The sequence below is a fragment of the Coregonus clupeaformis genome, unplaced genomic scaffold (genome assembly GCF_020615455.1).
Source record: "Coregonus clupeaformis isolate EN_2021a unplaced genomic scaffold, ASM2061545v1 scaf0600, whole genome shotgun sequence".
NCBI classification, from domain to species: Eukaryota; Metazoa; Chordata; class Actinopteri; order Salmoniformes; family Salmonidae; genus Coregonus; species Coregonus clupeaformis.
The window spans coordinates 10,331-25,931 of NW_025534055.1; the positions used below are offsets into that span (position 1 = coordinate 10,331).

General features: G+C 43.1%; 1 pseudogene; it reads right to left on the reverse strand.

The window, feature by feature from the left end:
• Window positions 1-221: 221 nt before the first annotated feature.
• On the reverse strand, window positions 222-12,921 carry LOC121531265 (annotated as a pseudogene).
• Window positions 12,922-15,601: the final 2,680 nt, after the last annotated feature.

The window sequence follows — 15,601 nt, forward strand, 5'->3', positions numbered from 1 at the left end:
TTCATTCTGGTGATGTCACCGCAAAGAGGTTAAAAAGATATGAGTTCAAATGGAAACAGTAACATTCACACTCTATCCATAAGTGGCAGAGAAGTGTCTTGTCCTTCTAGATTCCATGTTAATATTAGATCAAGTATAAAACAGAGAGGTGTCTTGTCCTTCTAGATTCCATGTTAGATAAAACAGAGTACAGAACAATAATGTACTAGAAAGGAAGTGTCTTTAATCTAGGTTGAATGATTTATTAAAATAGCAGGACGTAGACATTGTTTATGTTCAGTATGATAAAAGCACAAGAAGCAAACATACAGTATATCTGAAACATATACAGTCATTTCAAATGTATTTAGTACTGTAAAACTTAACAGTAATTGATTGACAGCGGCTATTGAATGATATTATACCCCTATTATACAACTCATTGTTAGACATATTAATAAATGATTGTGTGTCAGCTTGTGTAGAGGACATGTGTCGGTCATGATTGGTTGCTCATGGTCACGTGATGAGGTAGCCCCGCCTGCAACTTCAAAATCAGTGTCTCGGCCCAAAAGGGAATTTCCTCTAACTAAGAGGTTGTTTTCTCCCGTTGGAGACTAAGGTTCAGATCAGTGTGTGTGTGTGTGTGTGTGTGTGTGTGTGTGCGCGTCTGAATGTGTGTTTGTCTCCTACCTGTAGTTCAGAGTACCATTCTACCAAATCACGCCAGTCTTCAGACCATCATTAACATAAAGTAGATTAATCAGCAGTGCAGAGAAATTACCTATGAGAAGCCTATTTCTCACAGATCCATTCTTGTGAAAATGAACACTTATAATCCCTCCATACTTCTTGGCCTGGTGACAGGTAAGAGATTTCCCCACAGTTCTCCACTCCACCACCATCAGGCTCTCCACTCCTCCAATACCTGCAGTAGAAACAACAGAGTTAGACTGGCCTCTCTCTCAGAACCTAGAGTATGAACAACACAGAGAATCAGTCCTACTCCTTCCACTGTGGTCAGTGTTATTAGAGCAGTAGTCTCTTACCTTGGGGTGGTCAGTGGGGTGCCGTCCACCCATTTCCAGGTCCCCTCAGTAACAGAGTCAGTCAGACCAATCCAGACAAAATTGACTGATTCAAACCCATTGATGAATGCCTGTTGTGGTGGCACAGAAAAAGCATTGTTAATAATACATGATAAATACAGTAGTTCTCTCTGTCTCTGTCTCTCACCTGTTCCTCTTCACTGTTAATGATCACCAGGTCTGCTCCTCTCTCCAGACAGTCCTGTCTACTCTCAGTCCAGGATTTATTCTCAGTAGAGAGGTAGTAACAGCTGCAGCCAAACATTCTCCATCCTTCAGGACAGGACCCTAGAAGTTTGAAATTTTTACTATCTTTGACACTCGAATGTTACAAAAAATAATGTATGAAAAATAAAAAAAAGGACATGACATAGAAAAGTAAAAATATTTAAATAAAATATTCTAATAAACTCTTCCAATGAGCTGATTGAGATGTCACCTTGCAGCTTTAGGTAATAATTCAAATGTTCTGGGGATTTCACAGAGCAATTGTTTGTGTGAATTGCCTGTTTGCCTATAGCTTTTACATTGAACAAAAATATAAACGCAACATGCAACAATTTCAAAGATTCTACTTAGTTACAGTTTATAAGGCAATCAGTCAATATTGCCCCACTCCACATCAATGGCTGCGCAAAGTTGCTGGTTATTGGCGGGAACTGGAACACGCTGTTGCACACGTCGATCCAGAGCATCACAAACATGCTCAATGGGTGACATGTCTGGTGAGTATTCAGGCCTTGGAAGAACTGGGACATTTTCAGATTCCAGGAATTGTGTACAGATCCTTGCTACATGCAGATTAGCTTCCCTGACACGATTTCTGACAGTTTGCGCAGAAATTATTTGGTTGTGCAAACCCACAGTTTCATCAGCTGTCTGGGTGGCAGGTGAAGAAGCCAGATGTGGAGGTCCTGACCTGGCATGGTTACACGTGGTCTGCGGTTGTGAGGCCGTTTTGACGTACTGCCAAATTCACTAAAACGACATTGGAGGTGGCTTATGGTAGAGAAATGAACATTCAATTATCTGGCAACAGCTCTGGTCGACATTCTTGCAGTCACCATGCCAACTGCATGCTCCCTCAAGACATGTGAAGAGTCGTCGTCGTCGGGTGAGGTTGTGTCTCTCTGGCGGGAGGTAAGCTTGGCTTATATGGCTTATATACATAGTATGGGCTTTGTCAAGTAAAGCTTAAACTATGTATTTAGATTGTAGTTAGGTATTGTAGGTAGTTATCGTGGGTTGTTGTATGTAATTATAGTAGGTTAGTATTGTATTCGACTGAGCCCGGTGAAGCACGAATCTAGCTAGCCCACTACCTGGACTAGCTAGCGGGTAGCTACTGGTAAGTATTAGCAACTGTGGATAGTTGTTTCACGCCTGAGAGTACCTGTAATTACGCCAGCTAGCTGCCTACAATAATTACATAAAATAATGCCTACCATTCAGCTGTTTTTCTAACCTCATTCTTCTGAAGCGTTAACGTTAGGTAGTAAGTGGCTACTGTGCTTGAAATTTAGCTAGCTTGTTGCTACCTGGATAGCTACTAAACAATAGCTGGAACGACCTAGCGAACAGACGCGAACTGGCTGAGTCAATTCAGTGGCTAGCTTTGCACTTGGCTAGCTAACAGTAGCTGCTAGGGGTAAGTTATAACCTACATTTGTGTTTTGTTTTTACATACTGGTAGCCAGAGTCGTTCAAGGGAATTCAGGACATGTGTGACTATTTAACGTTATCTTGGCTCTCTCTGTGTGTTCGTGCCGTGGGAGGAGGGGTTTCTTCTTTGTCTGAAAGCAATGGCTAGCTAGTATGCTAACTATTCTAGCTTTCTAGCTAACCCTCCAGTCCCTCGACTTCTTAGCGCTGACGGAAACATGGATTACCACTGAAAACACTGCTACTCCTACTGCTCTCTCCTCGTCTGACCATCTGTTCTCGCATACCCCGAGAGCATCTGGTCAGCGGGGTGGTGGCACAGGAATCCTCATCTCTCCCAAGTGGACATTCTCTCTTTTTCCCCTGACCCATCTGTCTATCTCCTCATTTGAATTCCATGCTGTCACAGTCACTAGCCCATTCAAGCTTAACATCCTTGTCATTTATCACACTCCAGGTTCCCTTGGAGAGTTCATCAATGAGCTTGACGCCTTGATAAGTTCCTTTCCTGAGGAAGGCTCACCCCTCACAGTTCTGGGTGACTTCAACCTCCCTACGTCTACCTTTGACTCATTTCTCTCTGCCTCCTTTCCACTCCTCTCCTCTTTTGACCTCACCCTCTCACCGTCCCCCCCTACTCACAAGGCAGGCAATACGCTTGACATCTTTACTAGATGCTTTTCTTCTACTAATCTCACTGCAACTCCCCTCCATGTCTTCGACCACTACTTTGTATCCTTTTCTCTCTCACTCTCCTCCAACACTACTCACTCTGCCCCTACTCAGATGGTAATGCGCCGTCGCAACCTTCGCTCTCTCTCCCGCTACTCTCTCCTCTTCCATCCTATCATCTCTTCCCTCTGCTCAATCCTTCTCCCTCCAATCTCCTGATTCTGCCTCCTCAACCCTCCTCTCCTCCCTTTCTGCATCCTTTGACTCTCTATGTCCCCTATTCTCCCGGCCGGCTCGGTCCTCCCCTCCTGCTCCGTGGCTTGATGACTCATTGCGAGCTCACAGAACAGGGCTTCGGGCAGCCGAGCGGAAATGGAGGAAAACTAGACTCCCTGCGGACCTGGCATCTTTTCACCCCATCCTCTCTACATTTTCTTCATCTGTTTCTGCTGCTAAAACCACTTTCTACCACTCTAAATTCCAAGCATCTGCCTTTGACCCTAGAAAGCTCTTTGCCACCTTCTCCTCCCTGCTGAATCCTCCTCCCCCTCCCTCTCTGTGGATGACTTCGTCAACCATTTTGAAAAGAAGGTTGACAACATCCGATCCTCATTTGTTAAGTCAAATGACACTGCTGGTCCTGCTCACACTGCCCTACCCTATGCTTTGACTTCTTTCTCCCCTCTCTCTCCAGATAAAATCTTGCGACTTGTGAAGGCTGGCCGCCCAACAACCTGCCCACTTGACCCTATCCCCTCCTCTCTTCTCCAGACCATCTCCGGTGACCTTCTCCCTTACCTCACCTTGCTCATCAACTCATCCTTGACCACTGGCTATGTCCCTTCCGTCTTCAAGAGAGCGAGAGTGCAAAGAGTGCAAAGAGCCTTGGCGTGACCCTGGACAACACCCTGTCGTTCTCCGCTAACATCAAGGCGGTGACCCGATCCTGTAGGTTCATGCTCTACAACATTAGGAGAGTACGACCCTGCCTTACACAGGAAGCGGCACAGGTCCTTATCCAGGCACTTGTCATCTCCCGTCTGGATTACTGCAACTCGCTGTTGGCTGGGCTCCCTGCCTGTGCCATTAAACCCCTACAACTCATCCAGAATGCCGCAGCCCGTCTGGTGTTCAACCTTCCCAAGTTCTCTCACGTCACCCCGCTCCTCCACACACTCCACTGGCTTCCAGTTGAAGCTCGCATCTGCTACAAGACCATGGTGCTTGCCTACGGAGCTGTGAGGGGAACGGCACCTCCGTACCTTCAGGCTCTGATCAGTCCCTACATCCAAACGAGGGCATTGCGTTCATCCACCTCTGGCCTTCTGGCCCCCCTACCTCTACGGAAGCACAGTTCCCGCTCAGCCTAGTCAAAACTGTTCGCTGCTCTGGCACCCCAATGGTGGAACAAGCTCCCTCACGACGCCAGGACAGCGGAGTCACTCACCACCTGCCGGAGACACTTGAAACCCCACCTCTTTAAGGAATACCTGGGATAGGATGAAGTAATCCTTCTAACCCCCCTTACACCACCCCCCAAAATGTTTTTTTAAATATATATATATATATATATATATATATATATATATATATATATATATATATATATATATATATATATATTTATATTGTAAAGTGGTTATCCCACTGGCTATAAGGTGAATGCACCAATTTGTAAGTCGCTCTGGATAAGAGCGTCTGCTAGATGACGTAAATGTAAAGTGACATTTATGGCATTGTGTAGTGGACAAAACTGCACATTATAGAGTGGCCTTTTATTGTCCCCAACACAAGGTGCACCTGTGTAATTATCATGCTGTTTAATCAGCATCTTGATATGCCACACCTGTCAGGTGGATTGATTATCTTGGCAAAAGAGAAATGCTCACTAACAGTGATGTAAACAAATTTGTACATACAGAACATTTCTGGGATCTTTTATTTCAGCTCATGAAACATGGGACCAACACTTTACATGTTGCGTTTATATATTTTTTTCTTCAGTGTATGTGTGACATTTTCACATTAAATGTAACTTTTGCAACTACTATTTAAATCACACATTCAATAAGTGAGTAGCTTTGCACAAGCCTTGGCTTGAGAGAGTCCGGAATAGCTCATAGGATCTAGGCTCCTGCTCCTGTTTCTGTAGCGTGACCATAGTCACCAAGAAAACAATTGGTAACACACTACGCCGTGAAGAACTGAAATCCTGCAGCGCCCGCAAGGTCCCCCTGCTCAAGAAAGCACATATACAGGCCCGTCTGAGGTTTGCCAATGAATATCTGAATGATTCAGAGGAGAACTGGGTGAAAGTGTTGTGGTCAGATGAGACCAAAATGGAGCTCTTTGGCATCAACTCAACTCGCCGTGTTTGGAGGAGGAGGAATGCTGCCTATGACCCCAAGAACACCATCTCCATCGTCAAACATGGAGGTGGAAACATTATGCTTTGGGGGTGTTTTTCTGCTAAGGGGACAGGACAACTTCACCGCATCAAAGGGACGATGGACTGGGCCATGTACCGTCAAATCTTGGGTGAGAACCTCCTTCCCTCAGCCAGGGCATTGAAAATGGGTCGTGGATGGGTATTCCAGCATGACAATGACCCAAAACACACGGCCAAGGCAACAAAGGAGTGGCTCAAGAAGAAGCACATTAAGGTCCTGGAGTGGCCTAGCCAGTCTCCAGACCTTAATCCCATAGAATATCTGTGGAGTGAGCTGAAGGTTCGAGTTGCCAAACATCAGGCTCGAAACCTTAATGACTTGAAGAAGATCTGCAAAGAGGAGTGGGACAAAATCCCTCCTGAGATGTGTGCAAACCTGGTGGCCAACTACAAGAAGCGTCTGACCTCTGTGATTGCCAACAAGGGTTTTGCCACCAAGTACTAAGTCATGTTTTGCAGAGGGGTCAAATACTTATTTCCCTCATTAAAATGCAAATCAATTTATAACATTTTTGACATGCGTTTTTCTGGATTTTGTTGTTGTTATTCTGTCTCTCACTGTTCAAATAAACCTACCATTAAAATTATAGGCTGATCATGTCTTTGTTAGTGGGCAAACACACAAAATCAGCAGGGGATCAAATACTTTTTCCCTCACTGTAACAGAAACTCAGATTTGTTGTGTGCAAAAATATGTGAACCCCTTCAGTCAATAGCTTGTGGCACCTCCTTTAGCAGCGATAACTTGGACTAAACGTCTCCTATAGCCAGTAATTAGTCTCTGACATCTCATTTGAGGGATTTTTGCGCACTCCTCCTTACTCAGCATCTCGATTGGATTTACATTTTACATTTTAGTCATTTAGGTCAGGACTTTGACTTGGCCAATCCAAAACACAAATCTTCTTTCTCTTGAGCCATTGTTTGGTAGATTTGCTTTTATGCTTTGGGTCGTTGTCTTGTTGGAAGATCCATTTTCGGCCCAGCTTTAGATCCTTGACTGATGGCCTGACCTTCTGTTCAAGAATCTCCTGGTATACCTCAGAATTCATGGTTCCCTTAATGATGTGGAGTCGTCCAGGTCCAGAGGAGGAAAAGCAGCCCCATATCATGACATTCCCACCACCATGCTTGACCGTTGGGTTAAGGTTATTTTAGTGGTAGGAGGTGTTGGGTTTTCACCAAACATCGCGGGGTGTTGATTGTGACCAAAATGGTCAATTCTGGACTTGTCGGTCCAGAGAATGGACATCCAGAAACCTTCAGGTTTGTCCAAGTGGTCCATGGCAAAGTTAAGATGGGCAGTTTGGTTCTTTGTTGACAGCAGAGGCTTCTTCCTAGCAACCCTCCCATGAATGGCATTTCGATTCAGTAATATTATTGTTGAAGCATGCACAGTTATCTGAGAAGCAGCAAGGGAGGTATGCAAATCTCTAAGATGTTTGGGTTGGCTTTTACCTGATTTATGATTGTTCTTGTGGACCTTGGGGATAAGTCCATCCACTCCTAGGCCGAGTTGCTGTCATGTTAAATGCTCTCCATTTGTAAATGATTTGCCTCAGTGGACTGATGGAGCTCAAATCTTTTTGAGATGATTTTATAGCCTTCCCCAGACTAATGTGCTCTCACTACCCTCGTCCTGATGTCCTCTGAGATCTCCTTTCCTCTCGGCATGGAGTGCTTTGCATTCACCTGGATGAGTAACACCAAACTGACCAGGTTTCTATTTATCAGAAACCCGCCCAAACGCTTTCCTAATGATCTCTCCTTTGATTGGTTCATTTGGTTGCTAATTATTTACCCACCTGATTCTACTTACCTACTTGATTTAATCAATGCAACTTGGGGGTTCATTTTTGCACCTGCAATAATTCCTTTTAAATCGTGTTTTTCTACTACAGGCATTATTTCCTCTACACCAACATATGGTATTGGGAAATATAAACCTGTTATGTCAGATAAAAAAAGACTGGTTCTGATTTAAATGAAGATTTCATAGTAAAAACAGAAAAATCTGTAATTGCACAAGGGGTTCACATACTTTCAAGCAGCACTGTATGTCTTGTGTCTGTGTAGTTGTGCATATACCTTCGCACTTTCTCCACATTTTGTTACGTTACAGCCTTATTCTAAAATGTGTTAAATTGTTATTTTTACCTCATCAATCTACACACAATAACCCATAAATGACAAAAGGGAAGACATTTTTTTTTTAGACATTTTTGCTAATTTATTTAAAATAAAATACAGAAATATCACATTTACATAAGTATTCACACCCTTTACTCAGTATTTTGTTGAAGCACCTTTGGCAGCGATTACAGCCTTGAGTCTTCTTGGGTATGATGCTACAAGCTTGGCACACCTGTATTTGGGTAGTTTCTCCCATTCTTCTCTGCAGATCCTCTCAAGCTCTGTCAAGTTGGATGGGGAGCGTCGCTGCACATCTATTTTCAGGTCTCTCCAGATCTGATTCAAGTCCGGGCTCTGGCTGGGCCACTCAAGAACATTCAGAGACTTGTCCCGAAGCCACTCCTGCATTGTCTTGGCTGTGTGCTTAGGGTGGTTGTCCTGTTGGAAGGTGAACCTCGCCCCAGTCTGATGTTGTGAGCACTCTGGAGCAGGTTTTCATCAAGGATATAAGCACTTTACTCCGTTCATCTTCGCCTTGATCCTGACTAGTCTCCCAGTCCATGCCGCTGAAAAACAACCCCTACAGCATGATGCTGCCACCACCATGCTTCACCGTAGGGATGGTGCCAGGTTTCCTCCAGATGTGACACTTGGCATTCAGGCCAAAGAGCTCAATCTTGGTTTCATCAGACCAGGCAATCTTGTCTTCATGTGCCTTTTACTGAGGAATGGCTTCCGTCTACTATAAAGTCCTGATTGGTGGAGTGCCTCACAGATGGTTGTCCTTCTGGAAGGTTCTCCCATCTCCACAGAGGAACTATAGAGCTCTGTCAGAGTGACCATCAGGTTCTTGGTCACTTCCCTGACCAAGGCCCTTCTCTCCCGATTGCTCAGTTTGGCCGGGTGGCCAGATCTAGGAAGAGTCTTGGTGGTTCCTAACATCTTCTATTTAAGAATGATGGAGGCCACTGTGTTCTTGGGGACATTCAATGCTGCAGACATTTTTTGATACCCTTCCCCAGATCTGTGCATCGACACAATCCTGTCTCGGAGCTCTGCAGACAATTTCTTCGACCTCATGGCTTGGTTTTTGATCTGACATGTACTGTCAACTGTGGGACCTCATATAGACAGGTGTGTGCCTTTCCAAATCATGTCCAATGAGTATAATTTACCACAGGTGGACTCCAACCAAGTTGTGGAAACATTTCAAGGATACATTTCGAGTCTCATAGCAAAGGGGCTGAATTCTTATGTAAATATGGTATCAGTTTTTTTATTTTTAATAAATTGGCAAAACATTTATAAAAACCTGTTTTCGCTTTGTCAAGGGGTATTGTGTGTAGATTGCTGAGGATTTTTTCTTTATTTAATCCATTTTAGAATAAGGCTGTAACGTAACAAAATGTGGAAAAAGGGGTCTGAATACTTTCCGAAGGCAATGTACAGTTGAGGTCGGAAGTTTACATACACTTAGGTTGGAGTCATTAAAACTCGTTCTTCAACCACTCCACAAATTTCTTGTTAACTAACTATAGTTTTGGCAAGTCGGTTAGGACATCTACTTTGTGCATGATACAAGTAATTTTTTCAACAATTGTTTATAGACAGATGATTTAACTTACAATTCACAGTATCACAATTCCAGTGGGTCAGAAGTTTACATACACTAAGTTGACTGTGCCTTTAAACAGCTTGGAAAATTCCAGAAAATGATTAGAAGCTTCTGATAGGCTAATTGACATCATTTGAGTCAATTGGAGGTGTACCTGTGGATGTATTTCAAGGCCTACCTTCAAACTCAGTGCCTCTTTGCTTGACATCATGGGAAAATCAAAAGAAATCAGCCAAGACCTCAGAAATTTTTTTGTAGACCTCCACAAGTCTGGTTCATCCTTGGGAGCAATTTCCAAACGCCTGAAGGTACCATGTTCATCTGTACAAACAATAGTACGCAAGTATAAATACCATGGGACAACGCAGCCGTCATACCACTCAGGAAGGAGACGCGTTCTGTCTCCTAGAGATTAACGTACTTTGATGCGAAAAGTGCAAATCAATCCCAGAACAACAGCAAAGGACCTTGTGAAGATGCTGGAGGAAACAGGTACAAAAGTATCTATATCCACAGTAAAACGAGTCCTATATCGACATAACCTGAAAGGCCGCTCAGCAAGGAAGAAGCCACTGCTCGAAAACCGCCATAAAAAAGCCAGACAACGGTTTGCAACTGCACATGGGGACAAAGATCGTACTTTTTGGAGAAATGTCCTCTGGTCTGATGAAACAAAAATAGAACTGTTTGGCCATAATGACCATCGTTATGTTTGCAGGAAAAAGGGGGTCGCTTGCAAGTCGAAGAACACCATCCTAACCGTGAAGCACAGGAGTGGCAGCATCATGCTGTGGCGATGCTTTGCTGCAGGAGGGACTGATGCACATCACAAAATAGATGGCATCATGAGGAAGGAACATTATGTGGATTTGCAGCATCTCAAGACATCAGTCAGGAAGTAAAAGCTTGGTCGCAAATGTGTCTTCCAAATGGACAATAACCCCAAGCATACTTCCAAAGTTGTGGCAAAATGGCTTAAGGACAACAAAGTCAAGGTATTGGAGTGGCCATCACAAAACCCTGACCTCAATCCTATAGAAAATATGTGGGCAGAACTGAAAAAGCGTGTGCGAGCAAGGAGGCCTACAAACCTGACTCAGTTACACCAGCTCTGTCAGGAGGAATGGGCAAAAATTCAGCCAATTTATTGTGGGAAGCTTGTGGAAGGCTACCTGAAACGTTTGACCCAAGTTATACAATTTAAAGGCAATGCTACCAAATACTAATTGAGTGTATGTAAACTTCTGACCCACTGGGAATGTGATGAAAGAAATAAAAGCTTAAATAAATCACTCTACTATTATTATTTCTTAAAATAAAATGGTGATCCTAACTGACCTAAGACAGGGAATTTTTACTAGGATTAAATGTCAGGAATCGTGAAAAACTGAGTTTAAATGTATTTGTCTAAGTTGTATGTAAACTTCTGACTTCAAATGTATGTGTTTATTTCTCTGTATTTAAAACAGGACTGTCCTTACCTTTGATATTACAATTCAGCCTTTCTATCTCCTTCTGTAGCTGGTCACGCTCCATAGTTCTAGTGTTCAGACTATTCTGTAGCTGGTCTCTCTCTGTGGTCCTGGTATTTAGACTATTCTGTAGCTGGTCTCTCTCGGTGGTCCTGGTATTTAGACTATTCTGTAGCTGGTCTCTCTCGGTGATCCTGGAATTTAACCTATTCTATAGCTGGTCTCTCTCTGTCGTCCTGGTATTTAGACTATTCTGTAGCTGGTCTCTCTCCTTAGTTTTTGTGTTAAGGCTATTCTGCAATTGATCCATTTCCTGTGTTTGTGTGGTGAGAGTATTCTGCAACTGGTCTTTCTCCTTAGTTTTGGTTGTGAGACTATTCAGTAGCTGGTCTCTCTCTGTGGTCCTGGTATTTAGACTATTCTTCAACTGGTCTCTCTCTTTGGTCCTTGAATTAAGATTATTATTTAATTGATCCCTTTCAGCAGTCATAACGTTAAGTCTATCTTTCTGCTGGTCCCTGTCTTTGGTCCTTGTGGTGAGACTATTTTGTAGCTGGTCTCTCTCTTTGGTCCTGGTATTTAGACTATTCTGTAACTGGTCTCTCTCCAGAGTTATTGTGGTAAGATTATTCTGCAACTGGTCTCTCTCCTTAGTTTTGGTTGTGAGACTATTCTGTAGCTGGTCTCTCTCTGTGGTCCTGGTATTTAGACTATTCTTCAACTGGTCTCTCTCTTTGGTCCTTGAATTAAGATTATTATTTAATTGATCCCGTTCAGCAGTCATAACGTTAAGTCTATCTTTCTGCTGGTCCCTGTCTTTGGTCCTTGTGGTGAGACTATTTTGTAGCTGGTCTCTCTCTTTGGTCCTGGTATTTAGACTATTTTGTAGCTGGTCTCTCTCTGTGGTCCTGGTATTTAGACTATTCTGTAGCTGGTCTCTCTCTGTGGTCCTGAAATTTAGCCTATTCTGTAGCTGGTCTCTCTCTGTCGTCCTGGTATTTAGACTATTCTGTAGCTGGTCTCTCTCCCTAGTTTTTGTGTTAAGGCTATTCTGCAATTGATCCATTTCCTGTGTTTGTGTGGTGAGAGTATTCTGCAACTGGTCTTTCTCCTTAGTTTTGGTTGTGAGACTATTCTGTAGCTGGTCTCTCTCTGTGGTCCTGGTATTTAGACTATTCTGCAACTGGTCTTTCTCCTTAGTTTTGGTTGTGAGACTATTCTGTAGCTGGTCTCTCTCTTCAGTCAGGGTGTTGTAACTGGTCTGTAGCTGGTCTTTCTCTTTCTGTAGCTGGTCTCTCTCTTCAGTCAGGGTGTTGTAACTGGTCTGTAGCTGGTCTTTCTCTTTCTGTAGCTGGTCTCTCTCTTTAGTCAGGGTGTTGTAACTGGTCTGTAGCTGGTCTCTCTCTTCAGTCAGGGTGTTGTAACTGGTCTGTATCTGGTCTCTCTCTTTAGCCAGGTTGTTGTAACTTGTCTGTAGCTGGTCTCTCTCTTCAGTCAGGGTGTTGTAACTGCTCTGTAGCTGGTCTACCTCTTTAGTCAAGTTATTATAACTGGTGGGTTGCTGATCTCCTTCTTTAGTCAGAAGGCTGTAACTGGCCTGTTGGTCTCTCTCTGTTGAGTAGTGATGACCAATAACTCCATCTTTAAAAGGGAAAAGTTAATCAATTATTCAAATATGTGTAACTATCACACCATGGAAGTTTACAAATGTTTCTGTCCAAACCTTCTAAACTTACAGTAGACAGACAGGCCTATGATCCCAGCCAGTAGGAGAACACACAGACACACTGCAGCAACTCCAGAGGGTCTCTTCCACCACTGAAAATGTGCTGAATTACAGGGAATTATCATGTAAGGTCTTTGAACTCTCTCTGGTAATGTTAAAAATACCTACATCATCCAGGATTGTAAGCAACAAAAGCTGTGTGTTTGTACTTGAATTGATACCTGAAAATGTAACACTGGGCTTGTTGGGATACGTGACGTCATCAATATCCATGGTCTGCATTGTTGGATTCTCCACCTGTGGTTGTATAGATTGTCTCTTACATTTCTAGAAATCAAATGCTATATTTTCCTCTGTTACTTCAGGAATCATCATCTAGATTCAGCCATGGGACAATTTTGTAGGTTTGTATCTGTGCCTTATGTATCATCAACTCAAATACTAGAGGTGAGTTTGACTTCGCTTACCCGGTACAAAGGAAAAAATAGGATAGTCCCAAGTGCAAATTCTACCCAACTAGCAACACATGCACGGTGGTCAAGCTCAATCAAGCTTACTTCAGTATTTGACATACAGTGCATTCGGAAAGTATTCAGACCCCTTGACTTTTCCGACATCTTCTTACGTGGCAGCCTTATTCTAAAATTGATTAAATTACTTTTTTTCCACATCAATCTACACACAGAATACCCCATAATGACAACGTGAAAACTGTTTTTTAGAATTTTTGCAAAGGTATAAAAAAACAAAAACAGAAATACCTTAATAACCTAAGTATTCAGACCCTTTGCTTTGAGACTCGAAATTGAGCTCAGGTACATCCTGTTTCCATTGATCATCCTTGAGATGTTTCTACTACTTGATTGGAATAAACCTGTGGTAAATTCAAGTGATTGGACAGAGTTGACAGTGCATGTCAGAGCAAAAACCAAGCAATTAGGTTGAAGGAATTGTCCGTAGAGCTCAGAGACAGAATTGTGCCGAGGCACAGATCTGGGGAAGGATACCAACAAATGTCTGCAGCATTGAAGGTCCCCAAGAACACAGTGGCCTCCATCATTCTTAAATAGAAGAAGTTTGGAACCAGCAAGACTCTTCCTATGGCTGGCCACCTGGCCAAACTGAGCAATCGGGGGAGAAGAGCCTTGGTCAGGGAGGTGACCAACAACCCGATTGTCACTCTGACAGAGATCCAGAGTCCCTCTGTGGAGATGGGAGAACCTTCCAGAAGGACAACCATCACTGCAGCACTCCACCAATCAGGCCTTTATGATAGAGTGGACAGACGGAAGCCACTCCTTTGTAAAAGGCACATGACAGCCCACTTTGGAGATTGCCAAGAGGGACCTTAAGGACTCTCAGACTATGAGAAACAATATTATTTGGTCTGATGAAAGCAAGATTGAACTCTTTAGCCTGAATGACAAGCCTCACGTCTGATGGAAATCTGGCTCCATCCCTACGTTGAAGCATGGTGGTGGCAGCATCATGCTGTGGTAATGTTTTTCAGTGGCAGGGACTGGGAGACCAGTCAGGCTTGAGGGAAAGATGAACAGAGCAAAGTACTGAGAGATGTTTGATGAAAACCTGCTCCAGAGCACTCAGGACCTCAGACTTGGGCGAAGGTTAACCTTCCAACAGGACAACAACCCTAAGCACACAGTCAAGACAACTTAGGAGTGGCTTCGGGACAAGTCTCTGAATGTCCTTGAGTGGCCCAGCCAGAGCCCAGACTTGAACCCAATCGAACATCTCTGGAGAGACCTGAAAATGGTTGTGCAGCGATGCTCCCCATCCAACCTGACAGAGCTTGAGAGGATCTGCAGAGAAGAATCAGAGAAACTCCCCAAATACAGGTGTGCCAAGCTTGTAGCATTATACCCAAGAACACTCAAGGCTGTAATCGCTGCCAAAGGTGCTTCAACAATGTACTGAGTAAAGGGTCTGAATACTTATGTAAAACAGTTTTTTTTTTTTACTGTTTTTGCTTTGTCATTATAGGATATTGTGTGTAGATTGATGAGGATAAAAAACTATTTCATACATTTCAGACTAAGGCTGTAACGTAACAAAATGTGGAAAAAGTCAAGGGGTCTGAATACTTTCCGAATGCATTGTAGATCTGTACTTTGTTACAGTTCACCTACTTAGTATCCCAGAGACTCTAACATATTACAAAATAATTAGACAATGCATAAAATAATAATATCTGGTGAAATAGAGAAAATAAATCTTACCACAGTCTTTGAGAGTTGAAAACGGATACATACAACTAAGTTATATTGGTTTGTTACGTCAACCTAATGCATGAGCATGACATGTCAGATTGGAGTAACGTGTCCACAAGTTTTTTATAGTCTAAGCGACCCCACCTTTCGTGTCAACATCAGCATTTCCTTTACCTTATTTAGCCTAACAATTATGAACTAATATACCACTGGATGGTAGGTTCAGATATGAGGTAACGTGGTTAACATGTGGTCAAGCTCAAGTCAAACTGAAAGTTCAAGTTACAGAATGCTGCATAGGAGAGTTTAATTTCCCCTCTCTCAAGCACATAAACTACAGGAGTATAGTTTATACTTAAATTTATGGCTGAATGTTCAGCTACTCCAAAATTCTAAAGCTTGGTAAACTTGGAAGGCAAAATGTGTCTATACCTTATTTGAAGCCCTGTCAACTGCCATTATATAACAATGTTCAGTGTTCAAACTTGGTTATGAACTTTCTAACCCTTTTCCTGTCCCGACCTACAGTAACTCAGTAACTGGTTGTTGAACCCTGTTCAGGAGGAGGGTGCTAGAA